This window comes from Penaeus monodon, chromosome 1 (genome assembly GCF_015228065.2).
Source record: "Penaeus monodon isolate SGIC_2016 chromosome 1, NSTDA_Pmon_1, whole genome shotgun sequence".
NCBI lineage: Eukaryota > Metazoa > Arthropoda > Malacostraca > Decapoda > Penaeidae > Penaeus > Penaeus monodon.
In genome coordinates this window covers 49,098,270-49,108,269 of record NC_051386.1, presented here as the reverse complement: position 1 = coordinate 49,108,269, position 10,000 = coordinate 49,098,270, and positions in this window count along the sequence as shown.

Below are 10,000 nucleotides of genomic sequence, written 5' to 3'. Positions count from 1 at the left end.
CACCTTTTAGAACCACCATGAACAACTCTCCTAAACCATAAACCACACCCTCACCAGCTACCACAACCCTCCCGTCCCTCGCAACACCACCCACAACTACAACCAGACAGCCACGACCACGCAGCTCCCACAACCTAACGCACTCAACCCACCAGCGTACCTCAGGTTTCTGCAACGCATAAGGTGTCAACCCAACGCCTCGTCCATCACACTAAAGATTACGGGAAAAGTGTGTAATGGCGGCTTGAATATGGATTTACGAATATTTATGTGGATATTTTGAGATAATGAGCGAGGGGAAAAGGACGTTGTGCTCCCCTTTTTATGTATATTTTTGTACTCACTCTTCATCATTCACGAGATGCCTTTCAACGAGGGCGAATCCCCCTAATATTTATTGAAAACAGAAGAGCAACGGATACTTGTGTTTTGAACTGACTCTTGGGTGTGATTGTGTGTGTGTGTGTGATTGTGTGTGTGTGTATGTGTGTGTGATAGATAGATAGAGAGAGAGAGAGAGAGAGAGAAAGAGAGAGAAGGTGTATGATTGTGTTTAGTTGTGTATTTGTTCGCGTATATGTGCATTAATATATAATCTGATAAATCCTTATGTTTGTTTTTGAAAGAGACTCTATCCTAGCATACATAACTTTCGAGTGTCTCATATCCCTTCCTTTAACAGCTGAAGGACTAATAAAAGGTGGACAGTCAGATAATGGATGAGAGGATATCCAGATAATGGATATAGAGGAAAGAAAAAAAGGGGGAGGAGTGGAAGATATAGATAGATAGAGACAGAGAGATATGAGGAGGGAAGGGAGGGAAGGAGGATGAAGGAGAGAGAGTGACTGAGTGAGTGAGAAAAAGATTGAGCGAGAGAAAGAGAGAGGGAGAGAGTAAAGAAAAAAGAGGTGAACGAAAAGATGAGCAGGAGGCACAATAAGAAGAAAACATGAGAAAGACACAAAGAGTAATGCAGGCCACTCTCATGTCCTCCTCCGCCAGCACTCGCCTTCACCTTCCACAACCTGCCTCAAACGAATTCTTAGGCCCTCGTGAATATCACCTGTTCCTCCCCCCCACCCACCCTCCCCCTTTGCCCTTCATCCCTACCCCTCGTCCGTCCCCTCCCCCCCACCCTCCCCCTTTGCCCTTCATCCCTACCCCCTCTCCCCTCCCGTCCCTCTCCCTCCTCTCTCTTACACAATTACCTTCCTACCCCCTACCCGCCAGCACTTTTCCCCTCCTGCCCAACTCCTCCCCTACCCCCTCCCCCTCCCCCCTCATACACAACTCCCCCGGTCACCCTCTCCCCCCCTCATACCCATCACCAACCCCCTCCTCCTCCTCCTCATTACAGAAGCGACAACTGCATTCCTACACGTGACATGTGAGGGAGATTGGGCATGTGGGCGGGGCTAGGGATTGCGAGGGGGAGGAGCCAGCGTGCGAGGGAGAGAGGGTGGGGGAGAGAGAAAGGAGAGGAAGGAGAGGGGGAAGGAAAGAGAGGGGAGAGGAGAGATAAGAATATGGGAGGGGGGTGTTTGAGAGAAGAGACAGAGGGAAATTAATGAGACAAGAGATAAGGTGTAGAGAAAATGCTTGAAAGAAGGAAGAGATAATAGATAGAAAAGAAAGCGGGAGAATAAGGTGAAATGTGATAACCTGGAGAGTTAGAAGAATACGTGATTGACGAAGAAAGAAAATTAATAACATAACAAATTGATAAGCCTAAAAAAAGGTACATGTGGCATATAAAAACTAAATAGGTCGCATTATTCAGGTACCATTCATATATATTTTTTTTCAATTAATTGATACACACGTTAATTATATATCCACTTCACCTATTTCGTTTGATTAATCGGTTATTAGTCATTTGCCTAGTAATCGATCAATCATACTGTATAAAAAAAATTCTTGATTAATTTTTCGTTTCATTTTCATTTCTTTTTCTCATATCATCCATTTTTAGTATCATTTATGCATATCTTATTTTATCTTCTTTATCATCTTTGGTCTTTTTTTTTTTCCATTTCATTTTTTATATATATATTTTTTTGCTGTTGCTATTGTTTTAGTATAATTTATGGATATCTCGACTCTCTCCTTTATCACTATTCAGTAGGATAATCTTCTCCAATTACATTATTGTGAATTTTCTTCCATTTCCCATTCATCCGTTTATGTCATCCCTTTGCATTTTTTCTTTGTTTCCTATTCTTATTTTCCTCCTCCTTGGGCCTCTCAGGTGCACTTTTTATGCCACTTTCTCCCCTTCCTTTCACACGACTTTGCATCACTGGTCTTTATCTTTGCTCTACCCTTTCTCTTTTCTTCCTTTTTTTCCTTTTCTTTAATTCATTATGTTTGGTTTCTTTTTTTCTGAATTTGCATTTACCCGTTTTCTTCCTCCTCTTTCAGCTCTTCTTTTCTCTTCTTTGTTAATCTTCTTTTTCTTCCTTTTTTTTATTCACAATTTTCACCTTGCGTCTTTTGTCTTGTTTTGTTTTTCTATGTTTGCCTTTATCTCCCAATCATTTGTATACAATTATTCTATCTCTCCTATTTTCCCGTTCTCTACCATCCTCTCTCTCTTCCTCCACTTCTATCTCCATTACTCCTCTTAATTCCTCTATTTCTGGCCGTGTTTTTCCCCTCCTCTTCCTACCACTTGCCTAAGGGCGTCTCCCCTCACTCTCCTCATTCCACTCCCCGTCTCTCGTGCACGTACTGTGACTTCTTCTTATATCCCCTCATCTCCCCTCTTCTCTCTCCCTCTCTCTTCTCCTCGGGCACGTTCTCTTGCTCCTCTCTCTCGTCCTACTTTATCTTCACCTGTTTTTCTTTCTCCCACTTTTTTTTTGATGTTGTTTAAATCGAAGGTGGATCACGTGTGTATCTATCTTTCGTTTATTTTTTTAAATATTTTTTCTTGTTTGTTTCTCTTTTATCAAAGTTCTCCCTTCTCTTTCATCAGAGGTCGTCCTCTCTTCCCTTCCTCTCCCCTTCCTTCCCCTCTCTTCCCCTCTTCAGCCTCGCAGAACTTCCCTTCACCTCAAAGGTCGGCGCGCGAACTTACCTTCCCTTTCATCCTGGAATTCGCCACTGAAAGGAAAATACAAAAAGGTCACAACACGCTGTCTGGGCGCCTTCCAATAAGGACCTTGCGTGTGTGTTTGTTTCGTATTAGAAATCTGTTGTGATACATTTATGTAAATGCATAGTTGTGGGGATGTTTATGTGTTTGTTTGTTTGTAAGTGTATGTGTGTGTGTGTGTGTGTGTGTGTGCAAGTTTGTGATTGTGTTTGTGTATGGGTATGCCTGTGCATGTATGTTTGTATGCGTATGCGTACGTGTCTTTAGGTCACCATATTTGCGCGCATGTATGCACCTTCCAATATCTGTCCCCTTCTTCCCTCTCTGTCTTTATTCCCCTATTTCTCTTCCCCTTTTCCTCCCCGTCCCTCCTCCCTTCAGTGTGATGGAAAGGTCTAATGGAAGAGTATATTTTTCCTCTCTGGTGATTAGTCGGCTGTTTGGTGTCTAGGCCTACGCAGGGTAACCAATGGCTCCGTGTGCTGTTTGTAATGGGTTTAAGCACTGCGGCCCCTGTTGTTTAGAGTGTGCTGGAAATGGGCGTGCCGTTCCGTAGAGTTTGGTCGGTGCCATTACTGTCTTTTTTTTTCGTAAATGTATCCCCCGCGTGTTCTTTTACTCGTTTGTGCATTTAGTTATTTAATAGCGAAACAAAAAAGGAAATATAAGCGAATGTAAATTGTATTGCTTACGGGTTGTTGAGGATATTAGAACGTTATATTACTCGGGTGTTCTTGTAACTTGTGACAGTGTTTGGTGTATATATAAGAAACACATATAGGCTTATATTCCGCGTGAGATCCGACACGTCTTCACTTCTTTAGACGTGCATGTGTATAAATGTAATACGTATGTATATACATATTATGTATATGTATATTGATGTGCCTGGATGTAATCATATGTTTTGTGTAGACACGAAATTAAATAGCGATACAAAAAAATAATAAACATTGTGATGTTTCGAGTGGCAACACTTCTCGTGATGCAGTAAAGTGAACGAATCAGATGCACTTTGTACACGTTCCTATTTTTATATCCTCTGCTTCCATACCTTACTTATTTACCTGTCAGTGAGAGTCTGGATACGTCTATGTGTATGTGTGGCTACGTGTGGCAGTGTGGGTAAAGACAACCAACAGCAATATGCGATTGAGCTAATACTGTGTCTTCATTTAGAGACAGGAGGCTGATGTGTCGGCAGAGACCAGCAATTCCCTATTCCCTTCTCTCTCTCTGTGTTTCACTGTCTCACACTCTCTCTATGTATATGTATATATATGTGTGTATATATATATATATATATATATATATATATATATATATATATATATATATATATTTGTGTGTGTGTGTGTGTGTGTGTGTGTGTGTGTGTGTGTGTGTGTGTGTATGTATCTGTATATATATATATATATATATATATATATATATATATATATATATATATATATATATATATATATATATGTGTGTGTGTGTGTGTGTGTGTGTGTGTGTGTGTGTGTGTGTGTGTGTGTGTGTGTGTGTGTGTGTGTGTGTGTGTCTATCTATCTATCTATCTATCTTTCTTTCTATCTATCTACCTATCTACCTATTTTTGTGTCTGTCTGTCTATTTCCTGCCTATCTACCCCTCTCTCTCTCTCTCTCTCTCTCTCTCCCTCCTCTTCCTCCTCCTCCACCTTTATCAATTGCTTCCTTACTGCACTTCTCTTTCGCAAACAAATCTAGCAAAGCAAAACCTTCTTTGCAAATAAATACGAACGGGGAAACACCGAAAGTAACTGACACATTCTGGGACATTTCCACTTCATTAAGCCAGGTCATTTGGGGTCGAAATGGCACCCTGGGGTAAGTGCCATCGATCTCTCAAGACGGTGCCAGGTCTTTGTCTTAATTAGCTGCTTTACCTGTGCTTTCGGGAGCTCGGAGGAGACAGGTAGAAGGTAGGAAAGCTACTGAGGAACCTTTTTCCTGTTCGCTTGGGAAATGTTATGCTCCCTTTAAGACGAGAGCGATAATGGTAGTGATGGTGAGGGTAATGGTGGTGATTATGGTAGGATATTTGTTTGAATACGAATAATGGCAATAATGTTAATGGTAGAAATGGTAATAATTATGGTGATAATGACGATAATGGTGATGATGATGATGATGATGATGAAAAAATAGTAATGGAAATTATAATAATGATAATGATAATGAAATTGCATTTATAATGGTATATTCATTTTGATATACGTTTTGTTGTGTGTTTTTCAGTTGTTATACCAGTAGTTAAACGATTAGTGATAATTATGTTGATGACCAGTATTTGAAAAAGAAGACATCACGTCAGTGTACATCCTTACAAGGACACACACAAACATACACACACACACACACACACACACACACACACACACACACACACACACACACACACACACACACACACACAACCACACACACACACACACACACACACAAAAACACACACACACACACACACACACACAACACACACACACACACACACACACACACACACACATCTCAACCGTGGCATGTTACGCAACACTTTTACGCCGGTTCCCTTGTAATATTACTTTTCTTCCCCGAGGCAGATCCTTGCGCTGAATATCTGATTTCACATAATCTCTGCTGCATGTAGATTAATTTCATAAGGGCCCCGTAGCCATATATATGAAATCCGATACTTTTGAATCTGTTCCGGAAAAGGGTTCGGGATAGAGGGTGGGAATGGGAGGCAGAGGCGGGACAGGGGGTGGGAACGAGAGAAATGGGGATGTAGATAGATAGATAGAGAAAGGGAGAGAGAGCGGGAGAGAGAGAGAGAGAGAGAGAGAGAGAGAGAGAGAGAGAGAGAGAGAATGAGAAGGAGACTGACAGAGACAGAGAGAGAGGAAATACAGTAGAAATATTCTGAAACGAATCAGAGAAGTCAACACGTAAACTGATAACCGTGTAGAGGGAAGAACGCCTCCCCCCTCCCCCTCCCCCCAAAGACCAACGAACCAAAGGTCTCTTCCATCACAATATATCGCCCCGAAGTTCATTCTATTTATAACCCGAATTGCTGACCGGTTTCGTCACTATTAACAAGGGCGCAATTTGGAACTAAAATGGACAATTATTTTATCCTTAGACAGGAAAATAAAATGATAACAGAGATAACGATGATAATAATGACCATAACAACAGTATGATAAACAACAACAACAACAATAACATTCATATCAATAATCACACTAATGATATCAATGAACAATTATTCGATAAATAATAACAGTAATGCTAAAAAAAACAAAAGGCTCAGCGGGTAACAGAAATTATATTAGTGAAGGGAAAAGCGAATGCATGTCAAGTTAATAGCAAATTATATATTCATGAAAGTGACCCTTATATGCATGACACGGAGTTGGGATCATGTGATATGCAGGGTAATCATCATAACAGACTAGAATTGTATTACAGAGCTCTCACGTGTTATGTCACAATTAATCATGGACTATAATCATAATTATCACTAATGTAATAGTGATAATGATAATGGTGATAACAGTAAAATTGATAATGCTAATAGTAATGATGATGCTGATGGTAACAGTAAAAAAAAAGAAATAATAATAATAATAACAACCGTAATGATAGTAATAGTGATAATGATGATAATATGAATCATAATAACAGTAATAATGATAATCATATAATATACCTAGATAGACAGATAGATAGATAGATAGATAGATAGATAGAAGATAGAGAGAGAGAGAGAGAGAGAGAGAGAGAGAGAGAGAGAGAGAGAGAGAGAGAGAGAGAGAGAGAGAGAGAGATAGATAAGATAGACATGAACACACACAGATATGTGTGTAAATGTGTATATATGTATATATATATATGTATACACACACACACACACACACACACACACACACACACACACACACACACACACACACACACACACACACACACACATATATATATATATATATATATATATATATATATATATATATATATATATATATGTGTGTGTGTGTGTGTGTGTGTGTGTGTGTGTGTGTGTGTGTGTGTGTGTGTGTGTGTGTGTGTGTGTGTGTGTGTGTGTGGATAGTAAAAAAGAAAGAAAGAAAGAAAAGCAGACTCAAGGGCCGGTCAGCTGACAGGAGAGAAATAGCGAGGCAGCCGGAGAGCCTGGGGTCGTCTGGGAAATTCCTTGAGGAAAAAGTAGTTATTTCCTTTATTCTTATCTCTATTATTGCTATTTTCTTATTGTTATTGCAATTATTACTTTTCTTACATCCGTTGTTGCTATACTGACTTGTTTGAGTTTGTTGTACTAATGTGCTGGTTCTGATAATGATGGTTATAATGAAAATATCTCATTATTAAGTATCATTATTACTAGTGCTATTATTATCATAACTAGTTATATGGTTATCAATATCCTCACCATTTTAAACTAAAAGATTATCATCTTTATGTCCACTATTGTTATTAAAGCTTGTCGTTGTTACCTTTACCGAGAAAGAGAAGGAAAGGTAAACTTAATTCAAAATTAATTCTGCAAAGCTATGTTGATCCTAACTGCCTCTAAGTCCCACAATTTCCTTAGCAATTAATTCGAACTGTTGTAATAACAGTCACCTGACTGTTTAATAGCAATGTTCCTTACCGATTAATTGTTTGTAAAGGACGTATTCATATAATTGGTATAATTGTTATTAGTGTGATGTAATGAGTGAACTGCACTTAAGTATGCAAAACCCGGAAGCCAAGAAGATGGCGCTACAATTTCCGTGCATGCAGTTGCAAGGGTAGACGAATGTGCAATACATTTCGAAAACGGACACACATTTATATACATTCATCCACACGTACGGGCACACACAAACACAAACACACACAAACACAAACACACACAAACACACACACACACACACACACACACACACACACACACACACACACACACACACACACACACACAAAACACAACACACACACACACACACACACACACACACACACACACACACACACACACACACACACACACACACACACACACACACACACACACAGCCATGAATTTTCTACATACCATCGGATTTCTCAAAAACCTTTTCTTTTTTATGCCTCGCAAAAATACTCCCCGCAATAAAAAAATAAATAAATAAAAAAGTCAGGCGAATATAGTAATTAGATACTCTTAATATCACGTCAAGTTCGACGCAAAAACGCATTTCATTATAACTTTAGGTTGCCATAGAAACATCATACGCAAAATGCAAAATGGCTTTTATACGTAATTATTATGTTACATGCACTAATTACGTCTTTCAAAAGTCTCCTTACTATCATTACAATCAACTGCAAGTCTTTCATATCATTATTTGGGTTTCATCAATCGACAGTAACATTTTAAAAACGAATTTTGATTAATAATGTCAGTGTTTGAAAAGTTCGTTAACATGATTCGGTCAAATATTATTTTTCAGTCATGTCAATTATCATAATCAGTCTAAATCAATTATAATTATTATTTTTTAACTTATTCATGAGTGAAAAAAAGATAGGGGAGAGGGAGAGAATCAGAGAGAGAGAGAGAGAGAGAGAGAGAGAGAGAGAGAGAGAGAGAGAGAGAGAGAGAGAGAGAGAGAGTGAGAGGTAAGGGATAGATAGATAGATAGATAGGTTAAGAGAGAGAGAGAGAGGTAAGGGATAGATAGATAGATAGATAGATAGATAGATAAGTAGAGAGAGAGGGAGAGAGGGGGGGGGGTATAGAGGCAGAGAATCAGAATGACAAGCAGAGACGGAGACAAAAGAAGAAACAAAAGAGACTGAGAGAGACTGAAGGAAGAAGAAAAAAGTGGAAGGAAGACATAGATAAAAAGCGAAAGATCAGGAAGAACGAGGACAATGCAACTTGAAAAGGGCATTCAAGGGTCGGCCACAGGAACCGAAATAATTGGCCAGGATTTTTTTTTTTTTTTTTTTTTTTTGAGTGGGGGAAGAGATCATGTGTAGAAAATTATAGTTCTTTTCGTGAGGCAAATGAACACCCGTTGAGATAACCGTTTTTCTTCTTTTTTTTTTTTTTACTGTTTATGTACATTCCAGTGATTAAGGTAGAGATTATGACGAGATGAAGATCGCATCAATTCTGACAAATTCCTGAATCTAAAAAAAAAAATGCATACTGGAACAATAAATTTCATTTCATTTTTTACAGGAAATTATATTCACGGTCCTTGATGCTTAACATTTCCCGTTGCAACTGCAGCTTTACACGAATGAGAAACGACACTTTGAAATATACAGTATGGTCCATATATCTCTTGCAAAACGGGACACAAGCTAACCAGGCTAAGTGTGAGGGGAGTGAAGTTTCCTCTGCTGAAATGCATCAGAATAATAAACCGAAATTTTGCTGTCATTCATGCTTTCAACTGACACTTGCATTTGCCGGATAAGCTACTGAGGAGAGGAGTGGTCCCAGATGGATCATGATATAGGAGGTTTCTGTGTTTCTCTGTGCGCACTGCGTCTGTTATTCCGCCATATATATATATATATATATATATATATATATATATATATATATATATATATATATATATATATATATATATATATATATATATATATATATATATGTCTGTGTGTGTGTGTGTGTGTGTAATTTATTTAATTAATTATTTATTTATTTATGATTAGTCTACCTTCAATTTTTTCTCTTCTCCCATCTATGGATCTGCTGTACGTACCTATATATCAGTTCTGCAGTAAAAGGGCATAAAACAGTTATTAAAGAAAGACGAATTTCGTAACACCAATGCCCGAGAAATCGCCTTATTTGTTTATTCTTGTGTCTTGCTTCGCCTTC